This window comes from Salmo salar, chromosome 13 (assembly GCF_965601325.2).
Source record: "Salmo salar chromosome 13, fSalSal1, whole genome shotgun sequence".
Taxonomy (NCBI): Eukaryota; Metazoa; Chordata; class Actinopteri; order Salmoniformes; family Salmonidae; genus Salmo; species Salmo salar.
In genome coordinates, this window is record NC_138303.1 from 83,509,001 (window position 1) to 83,524,109 (window position 15,109).

General features: G+C 41.9%; 1 long non-coding RNA gene across 1 annotated transcript; it reads left to right on the forward strand.

Annotated features, from left to right (window-relative positions):
* The first annotated feature begins 4,534 nt into the window (after nucleotides 1-4,534).
* LOC106567915 (uncharacterized) lies at nucleotides 4,535-8,117 on the forward strand. The gene is made up of 2 exons (XR_014380161.1): nucleotides 4,535-4,777; nucleotides 5,006-8,117. It is a non-coding gene; the product is annotated as an uncharacterized LOC106567915 (long non-coding RNA).
* Nucleotides 8,118-15,109: the final 6,992 nt, after the last annotated feature.

The window sequence follows — 15,109 nt, forward strand, 5'->3', positions numbered from 1 at the left end:
GACCACTTTAAACCGTACACTCCACAGAGCTGGCCTTTATGGAAGAGTGGCCAGAAAATAGCCATTGCTTAAAGAAAAAAATAAGCAAACATGTTTGGTGTTCGCCAAAAGGCATGTGGGAGACTCCCCAAACATATGGAAGAAGGTACTCTGGTCAGATGAGACTAAAATTGAGCTTTTTGGCCATCAAGGAAAATGCTATGTCTGGTGTAAACCCAACACCTCTCATCACCCCGAGAACACCATCCCCACAGTGAAGCATGGTGATGGCAGCATCATGGTGTGGGGATGTTTTTCAACGGCAGGGACTGGGAAACTGGTCAGAATTAAAGGAATGATGGATGGCGCTAAATACAGGGGAAATTCTTGAGGGAAACCTGTTTCAGTCTTTCAGAGATTTGAGACTGGGATGGAGGTTCACCATCCAGCAGGACAATGACCCTAAGCATACTGCTAAAGCAACACTCGAGTGGTTTAAGGGGAAACATTTAAAAGTCTTGGAATGGCCTAGTCAAAGCCCAGACCTCAATCCAATTGAGAATCTTTTTTTTATCACCTTTATTTAATCAGGTAGGCCAGTTGAGAACAAGTTCTAATTTACAACTGCGACCTGTCCAAAATAAAGCAAAGCAGTGCGACAAAAAACAACACAGTTACACAAAGGATAAACAAAAGTACAATCAATAACACAATAGAAAAATCTATATACAGTGTGTGCAAATGGAGTAAGGAGGTAAGGCAATAAATAGGCCATAGTAGCGAAGTAATTACAATTTATAAAATTAACACTGAAGAGATAGATGTGCAGATGATGATGTGCAAGTAGAAATACTGGAGCAAAAAAGTAAATAAAAACAATATGGGGATGAGGTAGTAGTTGGGTGGGCTATTTGCAGATGGGCTATGTACAGCTGCAGCTATTGGTAAGTTGCTCAGATAGCTGATGCTTAAAGTTAGTTAGGGAGATATAAGTCTTCAACTTCAGCTATTTTTGCAATTAGTTTCAGTCATTGGCAGCAGAGAACTGGAAGGAAAGGCCGCCAAAGTGGGTGTTAGCTTTGGGGATGACCAGTGAAATATACCTGCTGGAGCCCGAGCTACAGGTGGGTGTTGTTTTGGTGACCAGGGAGCTGAGATAAGGCGGAGCTTTACCCAGAAAACACTTATAGATGACCTGGAGCCAGTGGGTCTGGCGACGAATATGTAGCGAGGGCCAGCCGACGAGAGCATACAGGTCGCAGTGGTGGGTGGTATATGGGGCTTTGGTTACAAAACGGATGGCACTGTGATAGACTGCATCCAGTTTAGTGAGTAGAGTGTTGGAGGCTATTTTGTAAATGACATCGCCGAAGTTAAGGATCGGTAGGATAATCAGTTTAACGAGGGTATCTTTGTCAGCATGTGTGAAGGAGGCTTTGTTGCGAAATAGGAAGCCGATTCTAGATTTCATTTTGGACTGGAGATGCTTAATGTGAGTCTGGAAGGAGAGTTTGCAGTCTAGCCAGACACCTAGGTATTTGTAGTTGTCCACATATTCTAAGTCAGAACCGTCCAGAGTAGTGATGCTAGTCGGGCGGGCGGGTGCGGGCAGCGATCGGTTGAAGAGCATGCATTTAATTTTACTATGGTTTAAGAGCAGTTGGAGTCCACGGAAGGAGTGTTGTATGGCATTGACGCTCTTGTATACAGAATGGTGTCGTCTGCGTAGAGGTGGATCAAGGAATCACCCGCAGCAAGAGCGACATCATTGATATATACAGAGAAAAGAGTTGGCCCGAGAATTGAACCCTGTGTTACCCCCATAGAGACTGCCAGAGTTCCGGACAACAGGCCCACCGATTTGACACACTGAACTCTATCTGAGAAGTAGTTGGTGAACCAGGCGAGGCAGTCATTTGAGAAACCAAGGCTGTTGAGTCTGCCGATAAGAATACGGTGATTGACAGAGTCGAAAGCCTTGACCAGGTCGATGAAGACGGCTGCACAGTATTGTCTTTTATCGATGGCGGTTATGATATTGTGTAGGACCTTGAGCATGGCTGAGGTGCACCCGTGATCAGCTCAGAAACCGGATTGCACAGCGGAGAAGGTATGGTGGGATTCGAAATGGTCAGTGATCTGTTTGTTAACTTGGCTTTCGAAGACTTTAGAAAGGCAGGGCAGGATGGATATAGGTCTGTAACAGTTTGGGTCTAGCGTGTCTCCGCCTTTGAAGAGGGGGATGACCGCAGCAGCTTTCCAATCTTTAGGAATCTCGGACGATACGAAAGAGAGGTTGAACATACTAGTAATAGGGGTTGCAACAATGGCGGCGGATAATTTTAGAAAGAGAGGGTCCAGATTATCTAGCCCAGCTGATTTGTATTGGTCCAGGTTTTGCAGCTCTTTCAGAACATCTGCTATCTGGATTTGGGTGAAGGAGAAGCTGGGGAGGCTTGGGCAAGTAGCTGTGGGGGGTGTGGAGCTGTTGGTCGGGGTTGGGGTAGCCAGGAGGAAAGCATGGCCAGCCGTAGAGAAATGCTTATTGAAATTCTTGATTATCGTGGATTTATCGGTGGTGACAGGTGTTTACTAGCCTCAGTGCAGTGGGCAGCTGGGAGGAGGTGCTCTTATTCTCGATGGACTTTATAGTGTGTGGAGGTATGACTTAAAGATTGCTGTACACCAGCGGAACCCATCCAACTTGAAGGAGCTGGAGCAGTTTTGCCTTGAAGAATGGGCAAAAATCCCAGTGTTTAGATGTGCCAAATTTATAGGCATACCCCAAAAAACGATGGCTCCACAAAGTATTGACTTTTTTTTTTGGGGGGGGGGGGGGTGAATAGTTATGCACGCTCAAGTTTTCAGTTTTTTTGTCTTATTTCTTGTTTGTTTCACCAAAAAATATATTTTACATCTTCAAAGTGGTAGGCATGTTGTGTAAATCAAATGATACAACTCCCCCCCAAATCAATTTTAATTACAGGTTGTAAGGCAACAAAATAGTAAAAATGCCAAAGGGGGTGAATACTTTACATCTCGTGTCTGAGCAGTTGAATTGCAACTCCACCTTGTCCCTGTACCGGCATTTCCCTTTGTTGATTGCCTTGCGGAGGGAATAACTGCACTGTTTATATTCAGCCATATTTCCAGACCTCTTTCCATGGTTAAATGCGGTGGATCGTGCTTTCAGTTTTGCGCGAATGCCGCCATCCATCCACGGTTTCTGGTTAGGGTAGGCTTTAATAGTCACAATGGGTACAACATCCCCAATTCACTTCTTTATAAACTCACTCACCGAGTCAGCATATAGGTTGATGTTGTTCTCTGAGGCTGACCGGAACATATTCCAGTCCGTGTGATCAAAATAATAGTGAAGCGTTGCTTCTGATTGGTCATACCAGCTTTGAATGGTTCTCGTCACTGGTACATCCTGTTTAAGTTTCTGCCTATAAGACGGTACAATCAAGATAGCGTCGTGGTCAGATTTGCCGAAGGGAGGTCGAGGGAGGGCTTTGTATGCATCACGGAAGTTAGAGTAGCTATGGTCAAGAGTATTACCCTTGCGCTTCGTGCAATCAATATGCTGATAGAATTTAGGCAGCCTTTTTCTCAATTTTACTTTGTTAAAATCCCCAGCTACAATAAATACAGCCTCCTGATATATAGTTTCCAGTTTACATAGAGTCCAGTGAAGTTCCTTGACGGCCGGTCTTGGTGTCTGCTTGAGGGGGAATGTACACAGCTGTGTCTATAACTAACATTCAATGAGCTTTCCATTTTCATTGTTTTTTTTGTTGCCTAAAAACCTTCAGGCCTACCAGAACTGCATTTCTGCCCAGCCAGGAAAGAGTGGCCAAAAGGGTGTTTAGCATCACCAGTGTCTCTGCAATTGTGGAGAGTGTATTCTCCGCTGCTGGCCTGCTCTTTATACACCATCGCACAAGCCTGAAGTCACAGACTGGTCAAACTCGTGTTTCTAAAAATGAATTCCAAGTAATTTTTCATATAATTTGTATTTAATTCTAAGTAACACACAGCCTATATGCACAATTTATAGACTATAATGATTTAATACAATGAAATGTTTTTTAAATGCTGAGCTCTTTATGTTCCTACCAGCCTATTGTGTCACACTCACAAATGTTTCACAATGTATTTCTTTGTAGGCTATAGTCTTGAAATAATTGAAATAATATAGCTTAAATAATATATTTTTGTTCCTTCTTAGGCTCCCTGTCTAGCTCCTGACCTATTTAGAGTGTTTATATGCTGTTTAATATGACATGTAGCCTATTTGAAATTATGTGCGCTTCTTACATTCACCTTTCATGTTCATAGTCAATACTTTTCATTCAAATCCATATGGTTTGGTTTCAATACTTCCAAAACAAATGGTGTGTCCAGAAAGTCACACAAATCAATGGTTGTTGGTTAAATTGTGATTTTAATGAATGGAGCGAATTTGGAGCGGCCGTTTTTTTCCTGTGAGCGTGGACCTGTTTTTAGCTGACGGCCCATGTACACCAGCACAAGATGCTGCTTCCCATTCATTTCAATGGAAGGAGAGTGGTGAGAAGCGGAGAGGGCGGGAGACCTTTGGGTGGTGCGAAGATGGCGTGGGAGGCGGTGAAAAATATGAACTTTTCCCAACTTTATGCAAATCACCAGCAGCGACCGCTGGGCGATGACCAATCATATCGAGAGATTCCCATGACGAATTTGACACTATGCGACCCAAGGCTGGAGACTTTCTTTAGCAAAGATGGCTGACAAAAATACTAGGATTGAAGCAAATGTAAGTCATTATAATGTCATAACGAATCATGCAAAAAATTGTACAGTTGACAGGAATAGCTAACGTAGAGACAAACAATTATGCATATTTTTTTGTCATAAAGTTAATTTACGAAAATCGCGATTTAATAAGCTAGCTGACTAGCTAAAATTAGCCAGCTAGCTGGCTAGCTTTACGGGTGTTGTGACATGAGTATGACATTGTAATTCTGATTGTTTAATGTTTTAGGGGCTCCTGAAACAACCAGCAAACCAGGCTGTTGTCTTGTGAAACAGTGGATGTAAAGAATATAGCTAGCTAAAGCATTTACTGCAAATTGAATGTACAATTGTGTAAGCTTGCCTTGCTGATATTTGCCATGTGATGCAGATGAAATAACTTAGCTAGCTAACTAACTATTTTCTTGCTTACTGTGTGTAACCGATGTGAAATGGCTAGTTAGTTAGCGGTGGTGCGCGCTAATAGCGGTTCAATCGGTGACGTCACTCGCTCTGAGACTTGAAGTAGGGTTGCCCCTTGCGTTGCAAGGGCCGTGGCTCTTGTGGCGCGATGGGTAACGATGCTTCGGTGGGTGTCAGTTGTTGATGCGTGCAAGGGTCCCTGGTTCGAGCCCAGGTTGGGGCGAAGAGAGGGACGGAACCTACACTGTTACATGTGCAGTGGAGGATAAAAATACCTGTTTTCCAAAATACCGTTTGGAAAACATATTAGTTCAGAACCTAGCTATGAACCTCAGCAATCATAGCCAGTTGTATCAACTTCAAAACAGTCTGAATGACATTAATGATCGCTCAACTACCCTCACATGCTCTGCACTGACCAAAGCACCCACTGATGGGACCCACTGATCCTTATTGTCTTTGTATTGTATTGTTGTTGTTTTAATGATAATACAAATAAAAATAATAACATTACATAGTTAATCCAGAGATTATTACCTTTGCCTCGATTCAGCAGTCTCGTCCAGATTATCATGGCCCTGGTGAGTGATGTGAAGCTTGAGAGGCATTTGTAGTTTTGTATGATAGAAAGCTAGTATGAGGGTTTGCGTTCAGGCTAGGATGAAAGGCGGCAGGTGCTTGGGAGAGAAAAGAATATCTGAAGAATTCAAAAAGTACTCACTCTAAACCATGAAAAGGGTTAGCCCAAGGAGGCCGAGATGCAAAAATAATATAAAGTATAAAAAATAAAAAAGGAACGGAGCATATGTTTTGGCCTTATGCCTTCATCAGTGCTGTCATGAGGTGAAACATATGCTCTGTTCCTTTTTTATTTTTTCTATAGCATCTTTCACTTTTTTGTATTATTTAGAGCATGGATTAAATTAATTATATAATTTTTGTACCTCAGCCACCTTGGGTTATTCCTTTTCATGGTTTTGAGTGCGAGTACTTTTGAACTCTGTAGTTCTGTATGATAGCCACATTAGCAGCTAATGAGCGTTTAATTTGGGGGGGGGGGGGGGGTAATTACAGGCGATTATATATTGATCAAAGTTACCTTGACCGAGAAAGATTTACACAGTTATCAAAACGTCACGCGGTAAGCCTATACAAAACACAGCCCTTATTTTAAGGGTTTCTACACTGAACAAAAATATAAATGCAACATGAAACAATTTCAAAGACTTTACTGAGTTACAATAAGAAACTCAGTCTATTGAAAAAATATATTAGGCCCTAATGTATGGATTTCACATGACTAGGCAAGGGCGCAGTCCTGGGTGGGCCTGGGAAGGCATAGGCCCACCTACTTGGGAGCCAGGCCCAGCCAATCAGAATGAGTTTTCCCCCACAAAAGGGCTTTATTACAGACAGAAATACTCAGTTTCATCAGCTGTCCGGGTGTCTGGATTCAGACGATCCCGCAGGTGAAGAAGCCGGATGTGGAGATCCTGGGCTTGGGTGGTTATACGTGGTCTGCCTTTGTGAGGCTGGTTGGACGTACTGCCAAATTATCTAAAACGACGTTGGAGGTGGCTTATGATAGAGAAATTTAAATTAAACAGCTCTGGTGGACATTCTTGCAGTTAGTATGTCAAGTGTACGCTCCCTCAAAACTTGAGACATCTGTGGCATTGTGTTGTGTGACAAAACTGTACATTTTAGAGTGGCCTTTTATTCTCCCCAGCAGAAGGTGCACCTGTGTAATGATCATGCTGTTTAATCAGCTTCATGATATGCCACATCTGTCAGATGGATGGATTATCTTGGCAAAGGAGAAATGCTCACTAACAGGGATGCAAACAAATTTATGCAAAACATTTGAGAGAAATATGCTTTTTGTGCATATGGAACATTTCTGGGATTTTTTTTATTTCAGCTCATGAAACATGGCAACAACACTATTCGTGTTGCATTTATATTTCTGTTTAGTATAAAATCCCCTATGGGAAAACATTTCAACCATTTTCCTGTTTGACCGCTACATTTTATGGGTCTTATGACTCATACTGTGGTACTCTATTGAGTCTTCACATAGGAATGATTGGTGTCACGTGACCGATGGCTTTGTCCATTCATAGATACAGTCATTGGTCTGGTGTGTGTAGAAGGATGTGAGTGCTTGTGAAGAATTTATATTGCCGGATTGGGTGTGAAGCTAGCTAGCTGTGAGTTCTTTGGTTTTGTTTTTGTAACTAGCTAACGTTTATGGTGAGAACTGAGAAGCTATCTACAACAGCAGATTGTTACGTTCCCCAGTTTCTGTGTTGTGGTTTGTATATTTTCATGTAGGTATTTCAGGAAATGGCTTCCTGAAGTTCTCCAAGCAGCTGATTGGTCAGCCCCATTGCTGATTGGAGAGCTGACCCCGCCCCCTCGTCAGGACGCAGCTGTCTCCAATTACCAACCCCACCTTAAGCTATATAAGCCAGTGTTTTGTTGCTCAGAGAGAGAGATGATTGCTGAGAGAGGAGGCTAATGGCTTAGGGTTATAGCATGTTGGCTGTTACTAAGAATTTTGCTATGTACTGTGTTCGTTGTTGCTGAGGGAGCTGATTGGTTGTCTGTGTCAATAGGATGCAGTGTTTTGATTATTGAACATTTGTGATATTCTGTTTCATTTGTTCCCAGGGGGGAGGGGAAGGCACCTAGGGAGTGCTTAGGCAAGAGGCCTGCGGGCATACATAACCCGTAGTAGTTTATTGTCTATGCACACTAGGAAAGACCTGGGCGGACCATCCCCTGTATTTTGGTTAGTGCACCGGGTGGTGTTAGTTAAGTAGTGGGTAGGTAGGTAAGAGAGGGGGCTTTAATATTTACTTTCTTTGCTTTGGTTCCGTGCAGCCCCTTTTCCCCCAAACTTACCGTGCGAAGGAATAAATTCCCTGTAAATGGTATTCTCTGCCTTTTTGTCATCCTTACTCACACCTACAGTCCATACCTCTTTCACACCACGGAGAGTTGAGTTGTAGCAGGGTGTTGCGTTCCCTCTTACTCGAGGCGTGCGTAACACAGATTAAGACGGGTAAGTAGTATGTTAGGCCAGAACTCAAGATATGACTGTCAACAGTTTTTTCTTTTGACCCGCACATTTCTCCCATAGACGTCAAAAACAGTAGATAGCGCTAGCATCATCCACGTTTCATATGGAAAACTCCCGATGACGCCGAAAGAATTTGAAGAGTGCCATATTGCTGAACGGGGCTGAATGACACCAAAAAAATCGCTAAGGATCACGGTGAAAGTGGCCATAACTAGCGAAGGATCATGGTCAATGTAGTCGTTATCATCCTGCCTGAGAGAGTCAACAGGGAGCAGCCTCATAGGCCCATGATTGGTCTGTGTCTGTACGTGGTCCTGTGTGACTACATATGTAGTAGTCAGAATGGATCACTATTTAATTAAATAGCTCGAGTTGTAGCGAACTTTAAATTAATTCACCATGGGCATCGTACTTGATCATAATAAAGTTTAGAGCCAAAAACGCTGTCTACAATTTTATGTAATTTACATAGGCTTTCTAGGGCAGAACAGGGCTTTTTCCACTGCTAGATTGCTATGCATTAGCCGACCAGCAGAGCTGAGGAGTCCCTAAGTGAATGCCTAGGCTTTACTCAGTGGGTAAACAACAATGTATTGTGGTGCATAGATTCGAATCCTGATCTATCACATTCTCAAGCTCTGCACAGTAATCAGAGCAGGATGGGCTCTGCTCTGAGTGTCAGACTTGTGCTTCTGCGCAGGTTCTGTCCATGGTGCTGAATGTAGTGGGTCCCTCTGTAAAACTATACCCCTCTGTTTACTGGGATCCTACACATAACATCGAGGTATAGAGTGAAATCTTCCCAAAATATGAATCTACGGTCAGTTGCTTTTTAGGTCAGGAAAGGTGAAAGGTCAAATCCATATCTGCTCCTATGGTCAACTGCCTGGAGTATCTACCTCAGCTAGATCAACATGATTGAATGTGCTGGCCTATTGTTCCTTCCTTGCAGCTCTACTTATGTATTTGTTCTGTGTCAGCTCCCTCACAGGAGTGTCAAACTCATTCCATGGAGGGCCGGCGAGTGTTTGCTGTTTTTATTTCCATTCAATTTGTGTCCAATCCAATTAAGAAATAAACATGAGTTTCTTGCTAATCAGTGACCTTAATTTATCAATTAAGTACAAGGGAGGAGTGAAAACCTGCAGACACTCGGCCCTCCATGGAATGAGTTTGACACCTGTCTTGAAAGGGGGGCGGAACTTCCTGATTTCAGCTTGATCGTTAAGAAATGCAGCAGCCATGACTGAAGCCAAACGAGAGTTGTCTTTGGGGGGTGGTTTAATGTGGGTGTCCACACGGGAACAGGGGTGTCCCTTACAAAAATGAATTTGTTGCGGCAAACTTCCCGCCAACTAAATAGTGTGGGAAATAGTTGGCCCAAGTTTTTCTTTCTGGAAAACAATTCTATCAAGATTGTGTTTGAATCTGTGGCAACAACATTTATTGCCACCAGTGGAAAACAGTTTAACAGAAGCCGTTTCTGATGAACACATAAGTTCCAAGACTAGTAACTGTTGAAATCTGTTGGAAAATTGAAACCAAACTATATACACTAGCTAATGTTAGGTATCATATTTTTGCATAGTTAATATCATAGGTGACTATTGACTTGCCTAAACATTTATATTTTTAGGTGAATACGTTGCTGTATTTTAATACCAATATGCATGTCAATATGTTAATGTCACAGTGCAGCAGCATGTTAGCTAGCACAACAGCTAAGGTAGCTAACAACAATATGAGTTGATTTGACATCAAAGCAAAACTTCACTTTTGCAGATGGATACTATACCCTTTTCCCTACCCGTGGTGTTGGAAGAGGTTGTATTGGGAGGAGGATGCATCAACACCCTGGAGATATGTTTGTGGTGCACTCACTCATAACACTTTCTTTTAGTAACGAATGAGTGTAATGTCTTCATGATTGATAATGTAAGAAAATACATGTTTTATTCTCATAAATGTAGCCCATACATTCATTCTTTGTAACAATTAGATCTTTCATTGCTTTAAACTAGCAACTAGCTCATCTTGATCATGTGTTGTTCCTTCTCTCTTTCTAGAACCAATCAGTTACAAGGCAAAAATACAGATTGAAGCCTTCAATTAAACTGAGTGAGGACAGCGAAAATATGTATACATCAGACCAGTCAAGGCTTCATCCATGCATGGGTTTGAGATGTAAGTTACATGCTAAAAAATGCTGGGTTGTTTGGATGACCCAATTGCTGTGTGCTTTTCTATAAAAACAGCAAGATTGGGTTGCTGGTGCTGGGTTATTAAGGTTGGGTTATGGATATTTGACCCAGCCAGGGGGTTAATTCCCCCGCCACCAGCCTGTGAAGTCCTCCAGAATGTGAGCAAATGGCGAGACGTGGCAACTTGCAAGACTTTTAGTGTGACTGAGTGGAAAACGGCTAACGTTATTTTGACAGACTAAGGGTGTTTTGGCTGACAGAAAACCGTGAAAATGGTAAGTAACAAACATTCCGAATTATGAATTTGATGGTCATTCAGGTTAAATATGTTGGTTGTCCTATCATCATTTGGTAGCTAGCTAACGTTAGCTTAAGCGTTAACTAACGACCATAAGCTAGCTAGCCATTTTCTGTGCTAATGTTCGCGACACTAGCTTACTGAAGTGTTGTTGCGGAATACAGCACAGCTAAATGTATGTTTTTTTTGTCAACGTTTAGCTAGCTAGTTAACTTGGTCAGTGTCTAACGGTAGCTGGCTAATTATCTAACTAGTTAGCTGCAGCACCTTAACTAGCTAAGTTTGACACTTCTTCTGGACTGTCTTAGACACTGTTTCACTCGTTAGCTAACATTAGTTAAGTTACCATATCTAGATTTTACTTCTTAATCAAGGTTAATTTAATCAAGCTATTTGGCAGGTTGATCTCATGCTTGCATGGTGATTGAGTGAGTTACTGTACTGGTTTTCAATGGTTTCTGACAGTGGCAGCTTTAGTCAGACGTGTGAGGTTGAGGATGGATGCAAATTCTGTAAGCTAGCTGACGTTAGAGTTTACCGTATGTTTGATGTAGTCAACTTAGTATATCTAGCTAACTATGTTTCTAACATTAATTCATTTCTGTAATGAAATACAAACGTCAAGGCCAATGGACAGGTTTGAAAAGGATATGATGAATGAGTGGAACCTGGCCTCTTTGATTCCAAAGTTTGAGGGTAAGTAAAACTAAGAAATTCATTTTTGAGAGTGGGGACAGAGCTTTGGGGGGGAAACACTGATTTTCATTGACCCTTGTGTTAAACAGAATCTAAGTCTTCCACATAGTACTATTGGTTATCAATGACAATCTTAATAGAAACCTGAAGGACTTAACTTCACCAGAGCATCTTAGAACCATGCAGCAACTTTGGGACTAGATACTGTACATTACATGCACAGCTACCATAGATAGTCTGGCCTTCATTTTACCATACTTGCTTTATTACAGATATTCTGTCACAGTGACCAACCTGACATACAACACACACATCACAGGCTGGGAGCAGCTGATGGGCACTTAGGGGTAAAGTGCCTTGCTCAAGGGCACAACAGCAGTATGTAGTATACAGAGATATTGTAGCTGGTAACCCTCTGACTGCCGGATCACTTGCTGCAGATCTCCCTGCAGGAAGCTAGGGGTTCGAACCGATAACTCGCCAGAATCAACCTGCCTTTCTGGAATCGGCCTGCCTTACTGTTTTATTTCTCCTCAATTTCATGGTATCCAATTGGTAGTTAGTCCTGTCTCATCGCTGCAACCCCCGTAAGGACTCGGGAGAGGCGAAGGTCGAGAGCCGAGCATCCTCTGAAACACAACCCAGCCAAGCAGCACTGTTTTTTGACACAATGCCTGCTTAACCCAGAAGCCAGCTGCACCAATGTGTCGGAGGAAACACCGTACACCTAGCAACCGTGTCAGCGTGCATTGCGCCCGGCACAGGAGTCGCTAGAGCGCGATGGGACAAGAACATCTCTGCCGGCCAAACCCTCCCCTAACCCGGACGGCGCTGGGCCAATTGTGCCCCGCCCCATGGGTCTTCCGGTCGCGGCCGGCTGCGACAGAGCCTGGACTCGAACCAGGATCTCTAGTGGCACAGCTAGCACTGCGATGCAGTGCCTTAGACCACTGCGCCACTCAGGAGGCCTGGCCTGCCTTGGAGGCTGTTTGTTAATGCAATATTCACTCATAAATTGTGCAACAGTGTTTGATTGGTTCTCTGAAATTAGAAAAAAATTGAGCTGAGATTTTTGGGATTTGAAAATCCAACTTTTGTAATAGTGGGCGGCGCTTGGGGTCTGGGTGTGGCAGTGCGTGTGCAGGGGCGATTTTAGCATGTAAATCTTGGTGGGGCAAACTCCCCTCGAAAATGTAAGATGTATGCCAGCAAAGCCACTACACAACACTAAACAATACATGAATTGCACTACAACGGTGCCCACAAACTGTTATGCCTAACATAAAGCTGTCCCAACAACAGAGCTTTCTTTTCAGCACCATGGAGTGAATCCTTACAACCGCTACACCTGGCTATCAGCAGAGCCTTGTCTGGGAGCAAAACAGTTAATTCAGCCTCATTTACTGCCTTTAACAAAGTCAAAGAGGTCTCTTTCAGAAATATCCATAAGTATTACCCTGAAGGAACCCAAAATAGACATGAACAGTAACTGTACATTTTGTGTTGAGCATCCAGAAACAGTTTTGTATTCATTTTGGCTTTGTCTACATGCAAAGAAATGATGTCAAGATATTTATAGTTTTATAATTGTTAATATTCTTGATGACTTTTGTTTATTATGGGAGAATGTGCTGCTCGGTTTCCTTAACTATAATAAGGATAAAGAAAAACTATTTTACATCTTAAACCTCTTACATCTAGATGTTCCGCTAGCGGAACACCGCTCCAATATCCAATGATAGGGCATGGCGCGAATTACAAATTCCTCAAAAATCCAAAACCTTCCATTTTTCAAACATATGACTATTTTACACCATTTTAAAGACAAGACTCTCCTTTATCTAACCACATTGTCCGATTTCAAAAAGGCTTTACAACGAAAGCAAAACATTAGATTATGTCAGGAGAGTACCCAGCCAGAAATAATCACACACCCATTTTTCAAGCTTGCATATAATGTCACAAAAACCAAAACCACAGCTAAATGCAGCACTAACCTTTGATGATCTTCATCAGATGACACTCCTAGGACATTATGTTATACAATACATGCATGTTTTGTTCAATCAAGTTCATATATATATCAAAAACCAGCTTTTTACATTAGCATGTGACGTTCAGAACTAGCATACCCACCGAACACTTCCGGTGAATTTACTAAATTACTCACGATAAACGTTCACAAAAAACATAACAATTATAGATACAGAACTCCTTTATGCAATCGCGGTGTCCGATTTTAAAATAGCTTTTCGATGAAAGCACATTTTGCAATATTCTGAGTAGATAGCCCGGCCATCACAGGCTAGCTATTTTGACACCCACCAAGTTTGGCACTCACCAAACTCAGATTTACTATAAGAAAAATTGGATTACCTTTGCTGTTCTTCGTCAGAATGCACTCCCAGGACTTCTACTTCCTCACCAATGTTGTTTTTGTTCCAAATAATCCATAGTTATATCCAAATAGCGGTGTTTTGTTCTTGCGTTCAATACACTATCCGAAGGGTGACGCGCCGGCGCGTATCGTGACAAAAAAATTCTAAATATTCCATTACCGTACTTCGAAGCATGTCAAACGCTGTTTAAAATCAATTTTTATGCGATTTTTCTCGTAAAATAGCGATAATATTCCGACCGGGAGACGTCGTTTTCGTTCAAAGACTGAAAATGTAAAATGGACTCTTCAAGTGCACGCGCCACCCGTTTTCATTGTTCTCAGATCGACCACTATCCAAATGCGCTACTGTTTTTCAGCCAGGGACTGCAGAGTCATCATTCCCCGTTCTGGCGCCTTTTGAGAGCCTATGGGAGCCTTAGAAAATGTCACGTTACAGCAGAGATCCTCTATTTTCCATAAAGAGGCTAAAGAAGGCCAAGAAATGGTCAGAGAGGGCACTTCCTGTATGCAATCTTCTCAGGTTTTGGCCTGCCATATGAGTTCTGTTATACTCACAGACACCATTCAAACAGTTTTAGAAACGTTAGGGTGTTTTCTATCCAAATCAAACAATTATATGCATATTCTAGTTTCTGGGCAGGAGTAATAACCAGATAAAATCGGGTTTACGTTTTTTATCCGGCCGTGAAAATACGTTTTTTTATCCGGCCGTGAAAATCCTGCCCCGTATCCTAAACAGGTTAAATCTAATTGTGCTAATGGAAAACTGTCATATTCATAAATGTAAATTCACTAATAAAAAACCACTAGTCCATGTTTTCTTTAAGAAGTTCAAGCAGTACATTAAGACCATTCTACATTCTTCCAATAAGAAAGCTGTTAAAATAATCAATACATGTGTGTCTTTTAAGGTCTTTGTATAATCTGTAATTTGTTGTACCCCCTAGCATATGTTATCACTGTCTATTTGTATACTTATTGTATGTATACTGATGTTTTGCAATAAATAAATGAAATAATAATAAAAATTTAAAAAAGGAGTTGAAACATGGTAGGTGTGGTAGGGTTCAAAATATTCAGTATATTATGTATCCATGTGTTTCAGTATCCATATTTATTTATTTTTATTTTACCATTATTTTAGCAGGTAAGTTGACTGAGAACACATTCTCATTTACAGCAACGACCTGGGGAATAGTTTCAGGGGAGAGGAGGGGGATGAATGAGCTAGTTGTAAACTTGGGATGATT